Below are 24,510 nucleotides of genomic sequence, written 5' to 3' on the forward strand. Positions count from 1 at the left end.
CTTGTATGGGTGTCAACATACTGGTCCAGGACATTGGAGTTCATGAAGTCCAAGAACCTTTAGGCATGTGTGTTAGTACACTTATAATTTCCCCAATCTATGGATTTGTAGTTAAAGTCACCTAAAACCAAGGTGTTTGGCTATACCTTGAGTGATTCAAGTAGATTCAAGTATGAAATGTGGGTATCCAGGTTCATGGAGGGGGTCATATAACTGTCAATAATTTGGATAGGGGTCTTACCTACAGTCAATTGGTCCTGGATTAGTTCAAGGGAATCATTTTGTTTAACCAGTCTAGTGGTGTATTTATCTTTGATGAATATTGATACTCCACCTCCTTTAGTTCTCACACTTTCAGTTTGTGGTCTAAATGTGTGGAAGGCATTATAACCCGGTATGGCCAGGGTGCTTTCTGCAACCTTAAACCAAATCTCTGTGACTGTGCAGATGTCAGCATCTTCTAAGGTGAGAGCTGCTTCCAATGATTGCAGTTTTAGGTTTAGACTACTAGCATTTAGCAGCAGAAGGTTATGTTTGCTTTCAGAAGATATTTTTACAATGGGAATTTTGTTGTGATAACATTGTCTAATAAAGGCATTATGGTGGAGGCAGGAGCCTTAGCCAATAACCAAAATCGCAGAGGTGACAGATGAAGACCATTTCTGGCAAAGCAGCGTGGTCTATCTACAGGAAACTCTCAGTTAACCAGCACCCACGGGGATCGGTAGATGCTGGATAACTATAGTTTCTGGTTGCTTGATAGTTACTATTAAAAATACGCCTGACTAATATGAGGGTTACTATTAAAAATACACCTGACTAATACTGTACCCTATACCATTTGTTTAGTTTGACTTGTTCTCAGGTTGGGGAGAGAGATAATTTATTCCTACTAGCTTTTTAAAACTATTACACTCTAAAAATGTAAGGTATGTTTCTGCAGGGGGAAAACAGAAAGTGTAACACATGAAAATTGTACTGTATTTCTTTGATTTTTTTTTTTTTTGGTGGTTGCTTGAGAGCACAGGTTGATTGAGTTCTGGTTAACTGAGAGTTTACTGCACCATGTCATCCCAGGCTGGATCCCCTTAGAATGACACCAGAAACTAAGCCAGTTGTTGAAGTCAATTATTTTTTGTTTATATTATATCATCCAACGTGAATGTAGTATGCTGCTTAAGGCTAAGGACATACCTGCCTGAGGTATATATTCAGAGAGCTCATTCATGGCTCTCTTCGTATAGTCCAGTGAGGTACGTCTCAAGTCATTCACACCAACATGAACTATGCCAGAGTCATAATGGTACTTGTTGTGGAGAGACTTGAGTACGTGTGTGATCTGGAAGTTCCTGGCACCCAACAGACAGTAGACCGTAACCTTCTCCTTGTCCAGCCTGATGAGTTGGACATCTGTGTGTATCAGAATAGAATTGCCTATGACCACAAAATTTGGTTTAGATGTGCTTTGCCTTAGGGGCTTGTTTGATGAGACACTTGTGCTTGTGGTTTATGTGTATTGGGTGCTGTAGGTACTTGATTAGGTGTAGCATGTTTGTATTTTAGAGGTCTCTGGTGTTTAGGAAAATTTCTGGTGAGTACCTCTGCATATGATGGTTTATGTGCTGAGAGCTTAGTTTGTGCAGGAGGTGTAATACATGGGCTGACAACCTTTTCAGTGTCACTGTTTTGTGAATGAGAGAGTAAGAATTCCAAATTCTTAGTGTATATGCATCTCTCACAAGTTAAGCTTGAGAGGTTTAGGAGTAGTGGGCTGTCAGTGTACATGAGGCAATTGCTACACTGCATCCGGATACCCATGTCAATCAGGTTGGCAGGAGAAATGGAGGAAAACCAACCATCCATAATACTAGGCGTAAAATTGCTTACTTAATGAGGAAGGATTTTGTTTAATTGGGAATGCTGGGTTTATACTATTGGGGCTCTCAAGGGGTACAAGACTATTAGGCATTAGGAGATTTCAGTTAAAGTGATAAATGCTGTAGAAAGCCCAGCTGAGGTGCTCTCCAAGCAGCTAAGCACAACTTAAGGGACTCCTCAGTCGGAGCATGGGCAGCTTCTAAGGGAAAATAAATCTACTTTAGTTTTTGCATCTATAACCGCCAGTGGTTACCTCCACTGTTCAGTGCTGCACAAAGCTGCACTATGTACAAACAGATGCTTGGATTGCTCAGATAAAGACAGTAGAGCAGTGGAGCGGTGTTAAAATAGGCACAAACCCGAGCAAACTCAGGGCTAATGTGTCAACTGTGAAACCCTTTTTTAAAACAAGATAAGCAATTTTCAAACAAGCTGGCCAATGGAAATGCTCAATACTGAGCCTTATTGCAACAATCTCCAAATTAAATGGGTCCTTTGCTACACTCTTCTGTCATGAGGGTGCAGGCAGCACTCTTAATGTAAGATGGCTGGTTTTAGGGTTCAAATAATGCCAAACCATCTAAATTCACAAACCTGAATCTCGCCTATGCTGGAAACTACGCAAATACTAGAAAATACAAGGAGCAGGAAAAACAATCTCAAACAGCAAACAGTAAACAGCTGAAACAGTAAATCAGCAAAACAGTTAAAATGGCTAAAAGTAGTTAAAAGTAGGTGGCAGTTTCAATAATACACAGTTTATATTGAATAAAAATACTTATTTTTCTGTATATTTCAAAGGATGCCTTGGAGTTCATTTGAATTCACTCTAGAGATCATAGGGAGGAAAAGGGAGCACACCTATCCTAGAGCAGCTCCTGTAAACTGAGCACAGTTCCTTGCAAATGTGCTGCCTAAATACAAGCTAAGTTAAGCAATGTTCAAATAAGCCTGCCAATGAAAATGCTCAGTACTGAGCCTTATTCCAAATGTCTCCAACTCAGATGGGTCCTTTGCTACACTCTTCTGCCACAAGGATACAGGGGCCCTCTTAATGCAAGATGGCTGGTTTTAGTGCTCAGATAATGCCAAACACTCTTGATTCAACAAACCTGAATCTAGCCTATGCTTTAAAATACACAAGTACAAGAAAATATAAAGTGCGGGAAAACAATCACAAACAGTTGAAACAGTGAAACAGTTAAAATGACTAAAATAGTTAAAAGTGGGCAGCAATTCATGAAATACACAGTTTAAAAGTGCAGTACAGTGAATAAAATACTTATTTTTTTCTGTATATTTCAAAGGATGCCTTGGATTTTGTTTGTATTATCTCCAGCTATCAGAGAGTGTGCAGCTATCTTAGAACAGCTCCTGTAAACTGAGCACAGTTCCTTGCAAATGTACAGCCTAAATACAAGCTAAGTTAAGCAATTTTTAAACAAGCTGGCAAATGAAATGCTCAATACTGAGCCTTATTCCAAAAATTCAACCCAGATGGGTTCTTTGCTGCACTCTTCTGCCATAAGGGTGCAGGAGCCCTCTTAATGTAAGATGGTTGGTTTTAGTGCTCAGATAATGCCAAACAGTTTAGATTCAGCAAATCTAAATCTAGCCTATGCTATAAAATACAAAAGTACTAGAAAATATGAAATGCAGGAAAAACTGTCTCAAACAGCAAACAGTTGAAACTGTAAAATTGCAAAGCAATTAAAATGGCTAAAACAGTTAAAAGTAGATGACAATTCAGTAATACACAGTTTAAAAGTGCAGTACAGTGAATAAAATACTTATTCTTATGCAGATTTCAAGGGATGCCTTGGATTTCATTTGGATTCACTCCAGAGATCAGAGAGAGCACATCAGTCCTAGAGCAGCTCCTGTAAACTGAGTACAGCTAAGTTAAGCAATTTTCAAATAAGTAATGGGTTCATGGATAGGTGAGACCAAGAGAAGCAGATTTCACAATGAATTAACTGAATACGTTAGGGATAAAGTTCAGAAAGAAGAAAAGTGTAACAGTAGAAAGAACTAATAGTAGAAATAAGAAATTGTTCTCTGTCTTTTATGGCATTTTATTTACCTTGTAAAAAGAAAGTACACCTGGCAAGGTATTCATTTTGAGAGACTTAGCTCTTGCTGGGGAATGTATATGCTTCCAAAATGCTACAGAAAGAATTATTACAGGTTGTTTTTGGAACTATATAGGGATCAATATTAAATCCAGTGAAAAGGGGAGTTCTGTACAATAATAAAAATCACTGTGATGTATATCTGGTAAAACCAGCTATGTACATATCATTCATACATTCTGTTTAATATAATTTAAAGCCCAAAAATAAGATGATTGGATGGATAAAGTAATATGTGTGGGATTCTTAGATGTTTGGAGTGAAGTGAAGGCACGTGGGAAATTCACAGATTCTTGGATTGAAGCGAAAGTAATATATGCAAGAAGTCCATAGATGCTTGAAATGAAGTGAAAGCTGGAAAAAGGAAAAGAGTACTCAATAGTAATGAAAATAAAGAATATACAAGCAAGATTAAGTTATAAAAACAGAAAAGAATGGAATAAAACAAGGAAAAGAACAGCATGAAGAAATAATGGTGTAAGACTATGGAAAGAATTATGTGAGCAAGAAAACAAAGCTGCAGATATAGGTACGATTTATAACAGTATGGGAAAGTGCTGATTGTCTAAGGAGGTTCGTGCTAAATAAATTGTCTGTTAAAGGGCAAATAAAATGTAAAAGATGAGAAAGATCTGTACCTGGTGTGTAGCAGAGTAAATAAAGGAGCATGCATTACCAAAATGTAAAAAGACAGAAGGTTTCTGGTAAATGTTTAAGGATTCATTTAAATATGAATGTTTTAAAAATATAAGTTTGTGTTATCCACTTAAAGGGTGATAATTATAATTGTTGTATAATTTGAGAGAGGATGTAGAAAGAGTGCAAAAAGACTTAAAAAGTAGTTGCGGCAAAAGGAGTGAGGTGGGTGATAAAGTCTTTCATTTTACAAAAATGCGTTAATTGATCAACCCATCTGCCCAGGTATGAAATAGCAATGGATGAATGAAAAAAAGAAAGAATAAATAAATATGTCCATAAACAAATAAAGAAGTGTCATTTGAAAAATGATGAGAAGTTTGTAGGGTATTTTGTCCTTAACGCTGTTCTTAATTGAAATGGAGTGGGTGTATATGTTTTTTATATTAGTCGATTGGTCTAATTAGGGGATTGTTTATTTAACCTTGGTTGATTCTTTCATTTATTCATTTGTTGTCTGAGGAAGGAGAGACACTGTGCCTTCCGAAAGCGTGTGCTCACACTATTAAACTTTATTTTATTATTTTACGTTTAGTTGGGTTGAGTGTTTCCTTAAACTCATTTTCCTTTGATTTACACAGTTTGTGCTTTGTTCATTTTGGATTACTTAATATCTCATATGAAGGAACACAACAACCCCCACGATGCATTGCAGGGTTGATAATGTAAAATTAAGGCAAGCACAGGGTGTGGGACTAGAACCCATAGTCTTCTATTATTCCATCATCATGGGCATGTGTGATACATATTCCATGACTGACACTGATTATATTTTATGTAAGATGTGGGTCTATAAGGAGTATACCCTTCCACATGAGGTCTATTGAGGAGGGGGGGGTCATCTGTAAACATACAATTCATCTTTTTTTGTTATTAAAGGCAATCTTTCTTTCATTTTCAGTATTTTTCTGATGTTCATCTGTATGACTAAAGATGAGGCAGTGAGTAACTGTGAATTTGTATTATTTATTTCTTAGCAACATGTGAAACTGTTATGTCCATTTATTTTTGCAGGCAATGTAGTTTGAGTAAGTCTATAATCCACAGAGGTTCATAAATTCATAGGTACTTAATAGAGTATTGTTCTGGGAAGAATTTAAAAAGCCTAGCCTTACATTCCCATAGTGGATTTTACCATTATATTTTGTATACAAATATCTCAGAGGTGGATATTTTGAGATAGTTATATGTTGCCCTTATCAATGAGGGATGAGGGTGCTAATCTGGGGGAGAAGTTATGGTTACCTCTCTATTCATCCAAATTACTTTTTTTCTCTCCAAAATGATCCAAATTACTTTTGAAGAGAGTATTAGAAATACTTTTTTTACTGAGTTGAAGATGGTGCTATAGAAAGGAATTATCAGTGATGCATACCTGTCCCTCCACATAGTTCTATTTATGTTTCAGAAGAGACTGAGATCTCGTGAGGAGGTGTTTTTGCTACTGTTGGGTTAACACATTTGCAATATGTCTGATAGGATAGGGTCTGTTGAGGCTTTATATGTGAGGCAGAGGATGCGTTTTAATAGTTTGTTTGATATCAAGAGAAGGGACAAGACTTTGAGATGGTCCCTACAGTTTTTATGATATAGGTCTTTGATTTTCTTAGTGAGGAAGCATTGTGGTCATCCCAGATGTGGCATGTGTTTGGACAAATACATACAGAAAGGGGCATTATATTCAAACACTGGCCTAGTGAGTTTCAAGTACAGTAGAATGATTACATCTCTGGACCTGGATGCCATATGTTTGGCTGTAAGCTGTTCAACGAAAAATAACTTCTTTATAATAATGGATATATAGTAATGAAAGAACATTGCATTGTCTTTACCAGATCCATGACTGTGGAACCAATTTTCAGGGATATACTGTCAATATGCTTTCCGAACCCTTAACAGTAGTTTTGATTTCCAAGAAGTATGTCCTAAAGAGACCTGGCCCAAAGACTAAAGCCTGGAGTACACCATGACTGAAACTTGGGAAGCACCATGACTGAAACCTCGGGTACAGCATGACTGAAACCTGGGGTACACCATGACTGAAACCTTGGGTACACCACTAGTGACAGACCTTGTACAGGTAAAAGAGCTGCTCAGTTATATTTCATGGGTTCTGCTTGTGAGCCACTTTGGTATACAATGAGTTGCATAAGGATTTACATTTAACTTGGAGTGTTTATCTAAAATACCTAAGTATGGGATGGTGTTGAACACCTTTGCAAGGTCTAGATATGTAGTGTATCTTGATTTTATCTCATCCATTGTTAACCATATTAAGCAGGCAGAATCTACCTTTGACAAATCTGAACTGGCATGGGTCAAGAGTCTGTAGGTTACCTATACCTTATTTATTAAATCCATAATGATCTGTTATACATGAGGCTTGTCAGACTTATGGATCTATAATTATCTGAGTCCACTGAAGACTCATCTTTGTGCAAGAGAATAAGCATTGCTGTGACAGTATGTGGCCTGTCTTGAGACTGATCTTGAGGGGGGCTGATAAACCATGTTTCAGGCTGAGCAGTATGCGGCCAGGTATGCAGTCGAGGCCCATATCACTAGTGCTCTTGGTCTTATCTAGCACCTTGAGGACTTGTTCTTGTGAGATTTTATTTTTATTTGGGGGGGGGGGTAGATGTTATTATGTTTTATGAAAATATTGGAGAGGGGGGTGATGTTTGAGCTAAATGTGTTGCTAGTAGAGTGACCATGTTTTCTTGGTCCATGTATGTGATATAATTTACCAATATCTCTGCATAGAGCTGGGGATTGTTTCCAAGATTTCTAAAACTGTTAAAGAATGTTATCCTTCACCCGAGTGACTATTTTTTACCTCATGTCTGGCATTGGTTAATTTGATAAAGGTCTGGAGTTCTTTGTTTTTGATTCACTAGAATGTTTTTAGCATTGTGAGAGTTAAATTTAATTATGTGTGAAATAATTTTTTTATCTTTTACCACAGAGCCTGATTATAACTGGATGTGATTATAGGGGTTTATTTTTGAATTTGGCATTATATTTATTTCTGAGTGGGACTCATCCTTTCATACAGCTATTTATATGTGCATAGTATTTGGTAGTAAAGGACTCCACATAAGCAGTGAGGGTCATTATGATGCAGAGGTTTTTGAATTTAGTCATGTTATCAGTCAGTTTTAGTCGATTAGCCTTCACATAATCTCTGAATTCCAAGGCATTGGAAGTTACTTCATGCTTCAGTCTTATGGTGAATATGGCTGATATGTGACCTGATCTGACCAGGGAGGAAGTTAGAAATGGTGGGGAGCAAATCTGGCCCATATTAGTAAGGACCTATTCCAGGTTTTCTTGCACCATCATTAGGGTGGAGACTAAGAGGTCCAGTGAATTTGTATCGATGAAGTCCAGACATTTCTTGGCATACATGTTTGAGGATATATAGGTTTCCCAATTTATAGAGGGGTAGTTGAGAATGATGTTTGGTGTATTACATACAAAGTCTATACTAGTTACATAGCAGTGTGGGCCAAGTGGGGAAAATATCCTACAGTTAGCTAAGATATAGTGGGGGGGGGTTGTTAACAGTAAGTTGGACATATTATATTTCCAGGTCATTGTCATGTTTAATGAGTCTGATAGTGGAATCATTGTCATCTTCATCATCATCATCATCATCAGCCTCCTTTTTCACAATTTCTACAGGGTGTCATGGTGTTGTGTTAACTGTCGCCATCTGTCTCGATTCAGTCCCACACTCCTGCCTTTTCGAAACTCATGCCTGACTATCACAGACCCTGTCTCACACAATCCATCCACCTCTTTGCTCAGTGCCTTCATTTCTTCTTAACTTCTTCCTGTATGTTTCAAATCTTCTTCTCAGATTGTCTCCTGCTTTTCTGCACATGTGCCAGATCCACCATAATATGTTCACTTTAATCTTTTCTGCAATCGGAGCTACTTTGGCTTCTGCTTTTATGTTCTCATTTTTTGTCTGCTCCACAGTATGCATCCTACCACTTGACTCAAGAACTTAATTTCCATCATGTCTAGCTTCCTGATCTGTTCTGCCTTTACTGCCCAAGTTTCTGTACCATACAGCAGTACTGGTCATACCACTGTTTTGCACATCTTATTTTTCAGCTTCCACAGCATGCTTCTGTCATACACTACACCTGACACACTATGCCACTTGGCTACATCCCCTCTGATTCTAGATTTGACCCCCTTCATTCAGACCTCCCTTCTCCTCAACCATCCCTTCCAGATACTTGAAACTGTTAACCTGTTCCACTTCCAAAAGAAAGTGGAATGTCATATGGTCGAGACCATATGATCAACTTTCCAAAAAGATGAAAGACAGAAAACAACAAAACTTTACATTTTGGTAGGGGGGCAAGCCCCTCCACCTGCACCCCCATCCCCTGTATATTAAATACACTAACTCTGAGATTGCATTACAGTGAGGAAACAGCAAATTCCCCAATTCCCACTGTACCACAATTTCCATACAAAAGCTGTAACATTTTGGAAAGTCAATCACATGGTCTCGACCATATGAAGTTCGATTTTCAGTTAAGTCGATCGTCTGAAGGGGACCTACATATATATATATATATATATATATATATATATATATATATATATATATACACACACACACATATATCTACATGCACTTTACATACATACATCTCTCTCTCTCTCTCTCTCTCTATATATATATATATATATATATATATATACAGTAAAGTTTCAGTCAACCAGTTAACTGGCACCCGTGGGGATTGGTAGATTTTTTTATTTATTTGACATTTGTTAACTGGGTTAGTCTGACTGGGCTAGAAGCCTTTTATTATCAGCAGAGGCCTGAGGAGAAAAGCTCCAAAACAAAAGAAAAATATAAACCATGAACAAATTTAAAGAAAAAGATAAACCATGACAGATACAATAGTAAGGTGCCTTATGTTAGTAACAATAAAGAAATTCTAAGGTATGTCAGTACAGAAACAGACTTTTAGACAAAGCAGATCCTCTTGTGTTCAATGAGGAACAGTGGACTGTTCCGCATTGAACAGAAGAGGTTCCACTTTGCCATTTTTGAATGGCTTGTATGGCAGTATATGAGCCAATCAAAAATGGCAAAGCAGTTCAATGTGGAGCAGCCTTCTGTTCTGCATTGAACAGAAGAGGCTCTGCTTTGCTATTTTTGATTGACTCGTATACCGACTAGCGGGCTGTTGCACATTGAGTAGAAGTGGCTTCTCTTTGTGATTTTTGGTTGGCTTGCATGCTAGCATATGAGTCAATCAAATGCCGGTTGCTTAAGAGTGCCGGTGCTTCAGTTTGAGACCTGGATAATGGGGATTTTACTGTAAATGCATATATATATATATATATATATATATATATATATATATATATGACAATAACAACTTTTTACACAAATGAAATGAGATGAGACAGTGAACCAATATTTGTGCGCTTTCGTCCATTTAATGTGTCAGGACTTCATCCAAAAAACTATTATACATCAGAAATGTTTGGGATTAAGTACAAAGAAAAAGTCATTAATCTCAGCGAAACTTGTAAAATAACCAAAGCACCTTGTCTAATTAAAATATTTACACCAGTAATGTAATTAAAAAGCAGAACTTCAGTATGGTGGGAGTGGATGTAAGGTTATAGCTAGCCCCTTAATGCAACATTAATAGTAAAAAATTAATTAAGTCCTTTGTGCAAATTCTGCATTCAGGCTTAAGATTCTTGTCCAGTAATACATTGTCCATTTCCTCAAATAAATACTGTTAATTCTTGCAAAATGAAAAAAACCTTGACAAGCTGCAGCTTGTCAAGGTTTTTTTCATTTTGCAAGAATTAACAGTATTTACTTGAGGAAATGGACAATGTATTACTGGACAACATACACTCACACACACACATACACACACACACACACACACACACACACACACACACACACACACACACACATATATATATATATATATATATATATATATATATATATATACATATACTTATATTTATTTATTGATTTATTGATTGATTTATTTATTTATTTTTTGAGATCTGCAGTAGTACCTGCTTTGAAAGTCTTGCCATGCAAAGTAGCACTGTAATTATTATTACGGGCTGCTCACATCTAATGATGATGCAGCACTGGTCCTACCAAAAGAACACGCATGCAGCCAAATCCTATTATTGGAATAGCATGCAAATAAGTTACGGGCTACTGCCATGACAAAGGATGTAGATGCTTTTATGAATCGCATCTTTGTATGACAGCAGAACAGGTAGTAGACACCATGAGTTGACATTCGCTACATATCCTAAAACCATAAAAGCAGTGGCAGCAGATATTTGTTGACATATCAGCTGTCAAGCATGACATGCCCACAATGACTATTTGGGGATATAGGAAGAAATTGGAGTGGCGTTTTGAATGTCTAGTGTCCACTACACACACAGCCAGAGTACAATAACATAATCACTCATGAAGGTTTATTTGCTTATCTATTAACACAGATCTAAAGTCATCCATGCACAGTGCCATGAGATAACAGTACTCACATCAGATGCAAAAGTAGTAACCAGCTAGCATGGAGCAGTGTCAGGTCAATCTCTCTTTATAGACTTCGCAATCAGAGACTGCATTCTTGAAATGTGATCTCATTAATGGCTATTGGTAATCCATTTATCTGTACATCTAGGGATTTTAGTATTTCCTAACGCTCACAGTGTGTGATGGCATTGCTGTCATATGTACATTAGACAACACATTACCCAAGGTGCAGTGCATGCCTTATCACTTATCAGTACCATGCCTTCTGCACTTCTCTCCATGCTCCTACTGTGTTGCATGTCCATCAACTCATGTGCTAACATATAGAAACATATAGGAGTACACTTGCAAGATTTTACTCATTAACATACCTGGCATATTCAGAGCTGCACTCTCTTTATTGTAAGCATAAGTTAGATACCATGCATCTGTCCACAGTCCATCTCCTACAACATTAACATACCTACCACAAACTTGTAGGGATAGCTGTGTGTGAATCATGTCTGCAGCACACCTCTCAACCACACAGTGCAAGAAATCTGAACAAAGCCTATAATAATAATGGGGGGGGCAAAGGGCTCAAAATAGGGGCAGATTTTAAATATTTCTCTTACAAACTTAGAAAGTTGCTATAATAGGATGTGTGTTAGCATGCACCTTCTGTCAGATATGAAGTCTGAAACCTCAAATGTGTGTCATTATTTAGTGACTACAATCCTCAGTGATTTGCCAGAAAACCAGAAATTGAAGATGGAATAGACCAAAAATATCAGACAAAAATCTGGGTACTCTGTGAAAATCTGGACAGTTGAGAGGGATGTCTGCAATATTTATTGTATGGATATGAGGATATTTACTCATACTCTATGGCGTTATTTACTCATACTCTAAGGCAGTTAAGTTTCATGATTCAGTTTACTATTTGACTGCCTACTAGTTACAACACACATGTCATATCTAAGGGGCTGTGCCTTATGTTTATGAATAAAGTGGCCCATCAGCAGTAGCACATGACTTGGCAGGTAAGAGAGTTTAATATGTTTGGTATATACTTCTCTGAAGTGAAGGCTAATATCGGGGGACTCTGACTGACCAAGTTCACCAATGACTGTAAGCTGGGAGCAATCACCGACTCCCCAAAAGATATTGACATCTTACAAACAGGCCTAAAAATGACAAATGATCAGTGTCAAAACCATGGTCTAAGAATAAATGCTAAACAGTGTGTAATCACAACCTTCAGTAATCAGATATCCCTGCAAATTATAATATTGATAGAACACCCCTAAAAGTAGACCCATTGGTGAGGGTCCTAGAAACACAGATAGATAGTAACCTAAACTTTGACCATCAGGTAGCTATCGTGAGGTAATCCTTCTGTTTTGTTCAACTTATAAATAAAATCAAAGGAAGACATTATACACAGCCCTCATCAGGCCCATAATCTGGTACAATGCCCCCTTCTGCATGTACCTAACCAGGCAGTTGCACCAATTGGAGTTGACCCAGAGGTTTCTCGCTAAAGAAAATACAAAGTGTAAAACATATGTCTAATGCAGACCGACAAAAGACCCCATCCCTTTATTCCATCTCATATCGTTTATTGAGAGGTGAGTTATGCCTGACTTACAACAAGACATTCTCTGATCAAGTCCTAATGAAAATGTTACATTTTGCAAGAAAAATTATACAAGGATTAAGCATTCCATGGACCTGAACCTTATTTGTGACTCTAAAAGAACTTGCTGGAGAGACAGATTCGTATCCCAAAGGCTACCTTGTGTATGGAATAAACTTCCCATCTTCATAAAAAAAGCCTGCCCCTCAATCTCTTCAAAAGTAATTTGGATAAATTGATGGGGAACTGTAAATTCACTCCCAGGGTACTGCCCATGTCCTTTATGGACAGAGGCTGTCTGTAAAATGACTCGAGGCTCCAAAACCCAAAGACCCACTACCCAGACACTACCCCATCCCATATCTGATGGAATTAAGATATGATACTATCATATCCTGGTCATCATTGGCTAAGTTTGTAAAGGCTGTTGTGCCATTAGCTTAGTAAACACCTATGAACCTATGAATCTATGTAGCCTAAGTCTTCTGTTATGGAAGTTCATAGGTTCATGGGTTCATAGGAGGTTACTAGGCTAATGGCTCTAGGGCCCTTACAAGCCTAGCAAAGTTCAGTCCTTGCTCCCTTAAGAGTCTAGAGATATGGTCCATGTTATAAGAAGATCTAAATCAGCACCGACTGCCCCTATCCAAGAGGGACACAGGTGAAACCACTGGGGTGAATTTGTGGTTTCCCAGCCAATCATCCAAGTTACGCTTAAACAGGGTTATGAGCATCTGTTTAACCTGTATTGGAAGTTCTTACAGAGGAGAGACAACCTCTGAGAGACATATCTTTCTCTCCAGCAAGTCCTGTTGATGTCACATGCTAGGCTAAGCTCCTTAGAGTGAGTGAATCGTGTACCATTTGACTTACATGTTTTTTTTCTTCATATTATCATGAAGTTGTCTTGTCATGAAGCCAGACAATGCAAGGCATGCTGAAATGGTTGTAACCAGCTTCTACAGAGGGAATTAAATGCTTCAGTGCCCAACATTTCTTTGACTTCATTTAGCTGGCAGCATAATCTGCCTTTGCATGACTAAGAACTGTAGAGAAGACTGCCCTTTTCTACTTGTCACCTCCTATTTCATCCTGTTTTGCTGAATTGCTTGTGCTGTTTGGATCTAAGTATAAGGCACTTGTTTCAAGTCAATGAAGAATTTCTTGTAATGCTTTGCAAAATAAGGTTATTCATTGGCTTGTAAATGGCATAGAATGAAGCATATGTTGATGTCTAAGAAGAGAAGGAATAGATTTCTGAAAGAAGTAAGATTCATTTGACTTCACTGAATAACACCTTATTCATTTTCTGTTTAAATGATTGTTTCAGTCTTGGTTGTGTATGCCGATATAATGTTATATGTTGCTCTGTCACAAGAATGTCTTTTAGTTCATTGCCTGGATCTGTGAACTTGTTTTATTCCTCAAAGTGTTCTGTATTTCTCAGTTTGCATGTAACTCTGCAAATAACTAAAACGGAAGGTCTGCATCTTCAGGAAACATACGTACTTGAATTCTGAACTCTACAAGCAGTGATGTTGAACATTGTTATGCGATGCAGTTTCTTATTCATGAATTTACCCTTTTTGTTTTTCAATGCATTCTCATTTTATCAAGTTTTCATATACGTGCCACAGCAACTAGAATAATGCACACTTCATAATAATCATAAACACACAAGCAGAGTCTCATTCATGAAAAGAAAATGAATGAAGGCATTTTAATGTTGTGGTTTCTCATTAACTTTTATTTGTCTGTTAAGCTGATTTGCTACATTAACCTATGCTAGCATATCAGCTGTTGAAAAACTGAATATTGTATATAGGCAATTAAAATAATACAAATGAACACATTTCACAATCATGGGTTATACATGCCAGAATGAGACACTTAACTGGTCACTGCTCAGGCTTGATCTTTAAAGGTCAGACTATAAAATTAGGAAGAATGTCGAGAATATAAACCAGTGAGCACTTTGTTTATTTGATTTCACCTAACTTCCCTGAGTCTTTGTGGTGTGATTTCTTTTGAGCCAGACACAATGTAAGCACTAGGCAGGCTGAGCAGGTCAGGTGGTTATTGTCAAATTTTCCAGTTAAACTCTAGGCTGTGCTTCTGTATTACTAATGTAGTGTCTGAAATACAACTGTCTCATGATTACTGACAGCATTCATACAAAGAACCCCCGAGCAATCTATGTTTTGCACAGGGCTTAAGACAGAGACAAATCATCTTGTTAGACACAACTTGTACAGCTGCGATAGATAACCCTGCAGCCAGCCCTTACAGTACTCCCACGTCTGCACACAGAGAACTGTCTGAGTCCCATAGCTTAGCATCTGGGGGGGGGGTCCATGTCACTACACTGCAACTGTATCTTATCAAATGAAAGCTCAGTGAGCATTAGTAAGGGACTCAAGATGCAGCTAATATCACAAAATAAATCAAGATGAGTTGTTGCAGGGACATGTGGAATGACTTCATGGACATGTCACATTAAAGACCTTCTTTGGAGTGGATTTGACAGCCTGCCATAAATGAAACAAAAGAACCTGTGATGACTTCTCATATCTGGAGACACGAGAGCTAGGTGTCAGTTGTGATGTGACATTAATACTGCAGGGCATTGAGTCGAATAAAGCTGTTGTAGAATCTGGGGTACAAGAGACTGGCACAAGGCTATCCATAATCACATTGCACAAGTGCAATGAAAGATATCAACATTTGTTCGCCTTTTGTCAATATTATATCAGATATTAATCTGTCAGTATATCTTAATGGCTGAGAACAAATCAACATAAAATGTAGTTATAGAGGGCAGGTACAGGTTCCTAACCATTTCCTTTTTCTTTATATCCCATAATGATGTACACTGCGGGAAGTCTGTAAATACTTTGTGCAAATACTTTGTCTAGATTTTCATCTTGCAAAGATTTCCCTGTTACTTCTCCTTAAGAATATTATTTTGGTATTTTTCTTTGTTTTCTGGTTTACGTTAGTTATGAGAAACACCTGCGAGTTAATTATACCCTGTTGACCTACAGTAAATTTCATTTCAAAGCCGACACTTGCATACTCTAATACTCAGACTAAGTTATTTACAATAACTAAGCACCTGGGCACTCTTGTAAATAGGTGTTTGGTCTGGTGTGTTTCGTTTACCTAACAAAAAATAATAATCTAATGTTTTCTTTGCAGGAAAGAAATTTTGAATGCATTCAGTTCTATTGCTATTAATTTTTGGTTTTACAACTGTCAAATTAATCATGTCATGAAGAAAGTATAGTTGTGTAAGTAAACTTAACATAACAGCAGATTTTTGAATGGTCACTGCTGCTGTAACCTAAGCTATAATATGGTTATATCCTGTATAGAATATAACAGCCAAGCAGCAATTGAGAGAGGGAGGTTGAACACTGAAGGACATTACTAGGAACAACAGAAATGAAATATCCATACACTGACATAAAAAACACTAAAATGCAAGAGGGATGGAGGGGAGGGGGAGTGGCTACTGTAGCACTGGCCATTCGAACATCTACTGTTATCGCAGTCCAAAGGAAGGACATCCATCTGGTGAATCTGGGCATTTTGAGGCAATGTTACAACTGCCTCATGTACACAGACAACCCCCTCCTCCTACCACCAAATACTAATACATGCAAGAGATGCAATTATACAGCCAAACTGGAGGCTAAGCTCTCTCAGCCCAAGACTGGATCAGACAATCAGGAGGAGAAGGGAAATACTTGCATCATACCACCAGTCTCACATAGACCCATTAAACCATCACTGGCAAAAAGCACACATAAATAAAAACATACTCGGAGGCTCTAAATAAAAATCTGCAAAACCAACAGAGACCTCCAAAGCAAACATCCAAGCAACCTCCACCCCCCAAAACAAACCATGAAACACATACTTCACAAAACCAGTGTGCCATGCAATCACAGTCCTTAAGGCAAAATAACATACCCGACATACTAGTAATAGGTGACTCTTTAGTCAGGCACACTGACGTCCCACTCACTAGGCTGAATAAGGAGAAGGTTACTGTTAGCTGCCTGTCAAGTGCCAGGATCCGCCACATAACACAAGCACTCAGGTCACTCCAGAACAAGTACAAATACGACTCTGTCATTGTCTATGTTGGTGTGAATGACCTGAGCTGTACCTCCCTGCACTACATGAAAAGAGACATGGAAAAGCTCTCTGATCACGTAGCCCAGGCTGGTATGACCCTGACCCTGAGTAGCATCCTGCCCTCACCAAGAATGATACCACGGTATAAAGAAAAAAATTCTCGATTTCAACAATTGACTACATCTCTGGTGTCATTCAAAGGGGATCCAGTGTCTGTCCACCTGGGATGACATGCTTGACAAGCCACGCTGCTTCGCTAGGGATGGCTTGCACCTGTCACCCTTAGGCTTTCGAATACTGGCCAAGGCTCTTACCACCCCCATAGTGCCATTTTTAGGTAAGGCTCAAAAGACAAACCCACCACTGTAAATAGCACAAGTAACAAAAAACTGATGGTAATGCTACTCAATGCCAGAAGTCTAAACCTCAAAATGCACTCTCTCAAGGCACTCTTCAGTATGGAGAAAATCGATATATGTGCAGCAACAGAAACCTAGTTTAAGGCTCCAGAGAGCACCCCAGCACTACCAGGCTACAACTCATACCATACATTTCTGCCACAGAACCCAAACCAAAATACAAAAGGCGGGGGCGTATCCATATTCATTAACGATACCCACACCTCCAGGTTAGTGGCATAGCACGATGCTTCAGAGATCATCCACGTGCGACTAACAACGGGCAAAACTGAAATTCATATTGTAGCTTGCTACAGATCACCCACCATGACCCAGGACTCTCATTCCGCATTTCTGGAAACACTGGGAAACATAAATGTCCTACCAAACACCCTAATATTGGGTGATTTCAATTACCCAAACATTAACTGGGAGAACTACTCAAGTACTATCGCCCTTGCCCAACATTTCCTAGAATTTATAAACTCAAACACCCTGGTTCAACTGGTCAACACTCCCACCAGAGGTGACAACATATTGGACCTGGTCATCACCAACATGGGCGACCGGTGTTCCACACCGGAGGTCAACCCCTCGCTGGTTAGATCTGACCATAAACAAATCACTTTGGATATCCACATTCCGCCTCCACCCTCGGACAAGAAAACCACCATGAAAAATTTTTCAAAAGCAAACTTCACATTACTTAAGACTGAGGTGGAAAGTTTCAAAGCCCCCATGCTGAAGGATAACGCTGTCCAAGCTGCAAAATCCTTTACTAATGCATTCTATGGGCACCTACAAGAATGCATGGATTGTGCCATCCCAAGCAAAACTAAGACTCACTCCTCCAAGAAAAGCAAACCAGTCTGGTGGACTCCTGCCATAAACAAGCTATACAATAGAAGGAGGAAACTAGTACAGAAAAGAGTAAAATCCCAAGAAGGGAAGACATCCCTGATCAGTATAAGCAAGAAACTACGATCCCTCATAAAATTATCCAAGGCGAGCTTTGAAAGAAAAATTGCCAAGGACTCCAAAGATAACCACAAGGCATTCTTTAGCTATGTCAAGAATCTAAGTGGCAATGCTCAGATCTGCTCAGAGTTGATGCAGAATGGCACAAAATACACTGAACCGACCGATATCGCCAACATCCTGGCAGACAGGTTCAGCACAAACTTCACCCCCCTCTCACCCCCAAAAGGGCCCATAACCATACCAGAAGAATGTAGAGTCCCTGAAATCACAGACACTCAAGTTAAAACAGCCCTCTCCAAAGCCAAAAACACAGCATCAATGGGACCGGACGGTGTCCCAGGCTGCATCCTACATGAGCTCAAAGATGAACTAACCCCTCACCTAAACACACTGTTCAAACTCAGCCTCTCCACAGGTTATGTACCCATAGAGTGGTGCACAGCAATGGTTATACCACTCCACAAAGGTAGAGCCACAACAGACCCCTGGAACTATCGCCCTATAAGCCTGACTAGCTTGGTCTTCAAGGCTATGGAGTGCATCATCATGGAACTCATTAACAGAGACATTGGGAACCTCCAAACACTGGACCCTAACCAGTTCGGCTTTGTTAAGGGAAGATCATGCCTCCTAAACCTGGTGGACATCTTTGAGGCAGTTACCAAGGCTATAGATGAGGGAAAGGTGGTACACACAGCCTACCTAGACCTCTCTAAGGCCTTCAACACCATTCCCCATTCTGGTATTATTGACAAGCTCACCAGCCTGAACATAAACCCCTATGTCACAAGATGGTTTGCCAACTGGCTCACTGACAGAACCCACATGGTGAGAGTTGCAGAAGCTAGGTCCGAATCTAAACCGGTTACAAGTGGCATTTCCCAGGGCTCAGTCCTAGGACCCCTCCTGTTCGGCATATACTTCTCAGAGGTACAGGCAAGCACAGCAGGACTATGGCTGACCAAGTTCACAGATGACTGCTAACTAGGGGCTATAATTGACTCTCCAGGTGACACAGACATCCTCCAAAAGGGTCTCACTGAGATGGATACCTGGTGTCAAAATCATGGCCTCAAGCTAAATGCCAAAAAGTGCATAGTCATCCCCTTTGGAAAAAACAAAATACCCACAAACTACCACATAGGTGGTAGTCCCCTAAATACAAAAGATGTAATAAGGGATCTGGGGACCCAAGTAGATAGGAATCTCACCTTTGATAATCACATTGCCAAAGTAGTTAGAAAATCCTTCTACATGGCTCACCTAATCGCAAAAGGGTTCGCATCCAGATCAAAAGAGGTCATTGTGCCCCTGTACTCATCACTCATCAGACCCATCATAGAGTACAATGCCCCATTTGGGATGTACCTTACAAGACACCTGCAACAGCTGGAAAGACCACAGAAGTACCTCACCAAGAGGATCACTGGCTTCAAACAGATGCCCTATGCAGCTTGACTGAAGAAACTCCAGCTGTACTCGGTTGCATACCGCCTACTCAGAGGTGATCTCTGCCTGACATACAAGGCCATGTCCAACCCAGAATTGATGGACATGCTCCACCTAAAGAAAACCTTATCCCATCAAGCTACACACTTTAGGGATCTAAACCTCACCACAACGATAAATAGGACGTGCTGGAGGGATAGATTCCTGTCCCAGAGACTTCCCATGCTCTGGAACAAGATCCCAATCTACATTAGGCAGAGCTCCTTGCTAATACTCTTCAAAAGAAACCTTGATGAGTGGATGGGAAACAGAAAGTTTACCCCGGGGATCACTTCAGTGGCTCTGCTGGACTGAGGCACAGGGAACTAATCTAAGGGGGTGGTGAAAGCCAACACATTCTGGCTAGGCTTATAAATGCCTTTGCGTAGATAGCCTAGTACAGTATATGACCACATGTATCTTCTACAACAATGGGAAAGAGAGAAACACAAGAAAGTATACAACCACAAAAAATGTTAGAAATGGATATTTCTAAAATTTGTGTGGTTATATGTTTCCTAATGTTTTTTTTAACATCTACTGTTATGATAAGTTTACTTACACAGTTGTATTATATTCTTCATTTGATCACTGCTGCAGTAGCCTATGCTATATGTGTAGATTACTATATCTTAGAATAACTGGGAGATGGAAGGAGAAGAGTCCAGGAGCCCATGGAAAATGGTCTTAGCAAAGCCTGACCTATCCTTCTCCTTCATTTTGGGTTCAGAGAAGAACACAGTGAAGGTGGATTGGCCACTCTAAATTGGCCCTAGGAGTGAGTCTGTGCATGTGTGTGCCTTCTGTGGAAGACTGGGCACCAGGCTAGCAACTTGATACTGTAAAACTTTACTTCCAATCGTTCTGCAGACCATTGTTCCACTGTGGTGACCCCTAACAGGAAAAGCCAAAATGAAAAGAAGGAAGCCTGACCTAGACCTGGAGAAACAATCTAGCTTGTAGCACTTTGTAAAAGTATGTACAGAGAAACAATCTGCTGCTTCTGGGATACTTCCAGAGTCCACCCCTTTCAAAAAAGCTATAGAAGAATCTAAGGTACTGGTAGAGTGAGCCTTGATCCTTCCTGGAATAGTTTAGCTGCAGAGGGAAAAACAAAAGATGATAGCCTGAGACAATCATTTAGAAATATCCTGCCTTGACACAGGTTGCCCCTTTTCACATTCACAAGAAACAAACAGCTGATTGGAAGTTCTGAAAGATTTTGTTCTGTTAAGATTATACCAGAGTTGTCTGTGGGCATCCAACGTATATCCTTCTCCCTCATTTTTGGGTTCAGGGAAGAACACAGGGAGATGGATACCATGGCTTAAAGTAAATTCAGATACCACTTTAGATGTAAAAGAAGGCTTAGTTCTCAAGGAAACCCTGTCTCAGGGGTTAATGAGTTAAGTTTCACCCACCATAATAGCTTGCAAATCAGATAGTCTTCTTGAAGAGGTCAGAGCAACCATTTCCCATGTTAAGAACCTCAAATCAGCCAGATGAGCTAATTTATATGGAGCAAGTGTAAGCTTCTCTAACACAACATTACGATCCCAAGGAAGAGCCATTGATTTTCTTCTTAGTCTTTTATGTAGCATCCTATATGAGAATGTTTTGAAAGAGGGGGATCCATGGGCAGATATGTTGAAATGACTGACAAATTAACTATGACAGAGGAGTAAGACAGGCCACAGGAAAGTAACTCACACAAATATGTTTTAAACCAGAGCACAACTAGCCAAATAGAAAACCTTTTCCACTTGCTAATAAATGATTTTCTAGTAGCAGGCTTTCTTGCCTCCATTATTTCCTGCTGCACATACTCAGTAAATAGGTAACCAAGAGAGAGTAAGCCCCTATCATCCAGGCAGACAGTTGAAATTGTTTGGGGTCAGCGTGTATCCAACACTCCTCTTCTTGTGTGAGTAGATTTGGTCTGTGAGGAAGTTTATGGTATTTGCTCTGGCCAGTTCCAAAAAAAGAAGAGAACCAATGTTGCATCAGCCAGAAGGGAATCACCACAGTGATCTTCAGAGAGTCCTTCTGAATCTTCAGAAGTAACCTGGATATCAGTTGGAAGGCTGGAAAAGCATGCATGAGCATTCTTATCCAAAGAAAATAAAAGGTATGTGTCTTACAGGCTTTCTTGCATGGTGTCTTGGAACAGGATTTTACAAGATAATTCTTCAGACAGAAGACAAAATGGTTTACTTGAGGAACTCCCCACAGATGGATCAAATTTTGGATGACCCACTGATCAAGTTTTCATTTGTGAGGGTCTGCCTTTGCTCTTCTCATATTATCTGCTATGCAATTGCACTCTGACAGAATGTAGAATGCCTGTTGAGTGAGATTGTACTGTAAAGCTATAGTCCATGCTAGCATGGCTAGTCTGCATAGGGGTAAGACCTAGTTCCCCCTTGCTTGTGTATGTACCACATCACTGTGGTATTGTCTGTTACAACTTGAAAACATCCTGAGGACCAAAGGTGATTTGGATAGTTGAGTGCCTTGATAAGAGCGTGCATCTCTTTCATGTTTATGTGTTTGTGTCTGTTCTTATTGTCCCAGATACCTTGCACTTTTATTCCCCTTGACACTGCTCACATGCAAAGTCTGAGGTTTCAGTGGTGACTACTTTAGAGCAGAAGATGAGAAGGAGACACTTGCATTCAGGGATACTTGATGTCTCCATCAAGTGATTTATCTTCTGATAAACTGCAGAACTAGAACATTAAAAAATAATGGATGTTGGTGTTGTTACCAAAGATGCTTCAGATGCCACTGTATTTTTCTCATTTGGAATCTTGCCACAGGTATCATGTGAATCATAGATGCCTTGAGACTTAGAATCCTGAGATATTCTTTCTCAGTAACCAAAATCTGAGTGGAAAGCCCCTGGAATAGATCTAAAGATAGATATATTTTTCCTAGACACCCCTATGACACAAACTTGTGTGATGGAGTCTAAATGTTTTTGGATTTTTTCTTGGTATCCTAGCCTGTGTAGGAGATTTGTCATCCAAGTGAAAGATTCCTGACAGTTTAAAAAAATACTCTGTAATACTAAACATGTTGTCTAAATATGGGAGAATATGGATACCATATAGCCTGAAATGGACTATGACTGGAGCTAGACACTTTTTGAACACCCTTGGAGCAGTAGATAGCCCATAGGGTAAGGCACACAACTGATAATGCAGTCCAGACACATAAAATGTTAAGAAACGTCTGAAGCCTAGAAGAATAGGATTGTGATGATAAACATCTTTAAATCAAAGGTTACTAAAAATCTCAAATGAAGAAGAAGGGGTAACAGTTTGTGAAGTGAAAGCATATGGAACTTGTGCACGCTGACATATTGATTTAGGACGGAATGTTCCAGAATTGGTCTTCAGGCATTTTCTTTCTTTGGCACCAAAAGCATTCTTGAACAAAGACCTTCTAAATGGGAAGGAAGAATTGTTTGTATTACCTGCTGAGATATCATGTGCTACAGAACAGGAAGGAACAGAGAACTCTGGTCTGGTGGATGTGGAATAATTCCCAGAAAAGAAGGAATTTCTTCCCACAACCATCTGTAAACCTGTTGAATTAGTCTCAGAACTCATTTGTCTGAAACAATATGTTACCAAAGAGAGAAATGGAGATTCAAACTTTCATAAAGGGATAAAGGACTATCATGGTAGGTGGGGAAAGAGTCCTATATATAGTCTTTATGGTGGGGGGGGGGGTCCTGCTTTCTTTTTGAAACCTCATTGCCATTTGCTTTTTAAATGTCTTCTTACCAGCATTTTACTGAGACCGATTACTTACTTTGTTTCATGCCAAATCTGGATGAAGGAGCAGAAAATCCCTTAGCAAATATGGAGAAGGAGGGATGAAAAATGTGAGAGATTCCCTGCATCAGTTTACCCATCTCATCACGTCTTTAGATAACTTGTCCAGCAAGTGGTCCAAATATCATTGTTTATATCTTTTGGGAAGTTCTGAGAACACAGCCAGGCAAACCTCCTTATCTCAGTAATAGTGGTAACAGACTTGCATGTAGTATCTAAAGTCATAAACCCACTTTAAACAGAGTATTGTCCTGAGAAAATGAAGAAGGGAACAGCAGATAAAACATTCCTCATACTTTCATAATTAATAACAATAAACTTTAACATGTGAACCTAATAATTCATAATTCTAAACATTAAATTTGCAGAAGTTGTGACACCCCAACACTGGCTCAGTAATCAAGGAGCTTCAGTCCTCACCACTGGCAACAGTGGGGGGATGTACACACTAGGAGGATGGCAAGTACACACACACAGTACAGTTCATCTTCCCTTAAGAGCACACAGAGATCACAGTCAGTCTGGGGCTGGTTTCTCCCTCTTTCTCCAGATCCCCAAATAAGACTCCTCACTGACACAGTTATGGAGTTCAGATTTCAGCTAAGTGGCCAAGCTAAGACCTCCAGCACCCTCAATGTCCAGCCAGTGCTTTGTGTCCCTGCCCAAGTAGCTGACACACACACTTTGAGATTGGATTTATACACAAACACAAACATACATCTGGAAAAGGCTGACACAGGTTTACTAGCTATTCCCACTTCTTCCCAGA

The sequence above is a fragment of the Protopterus annectens genome, chromosome 1.part2, assembly GCF_019279795.1.
Source record: "Protopterus annectens isolate FY-2018-M chromosome 1.part2, PAN1.0, whole genome shotgun sequence".
Classification (NCBI taxonomy): Eukaryota; Metazoa; Chordata; order Ceratodontiformes; family Protopteridae; genus Protopterus; species Protopterus annectens.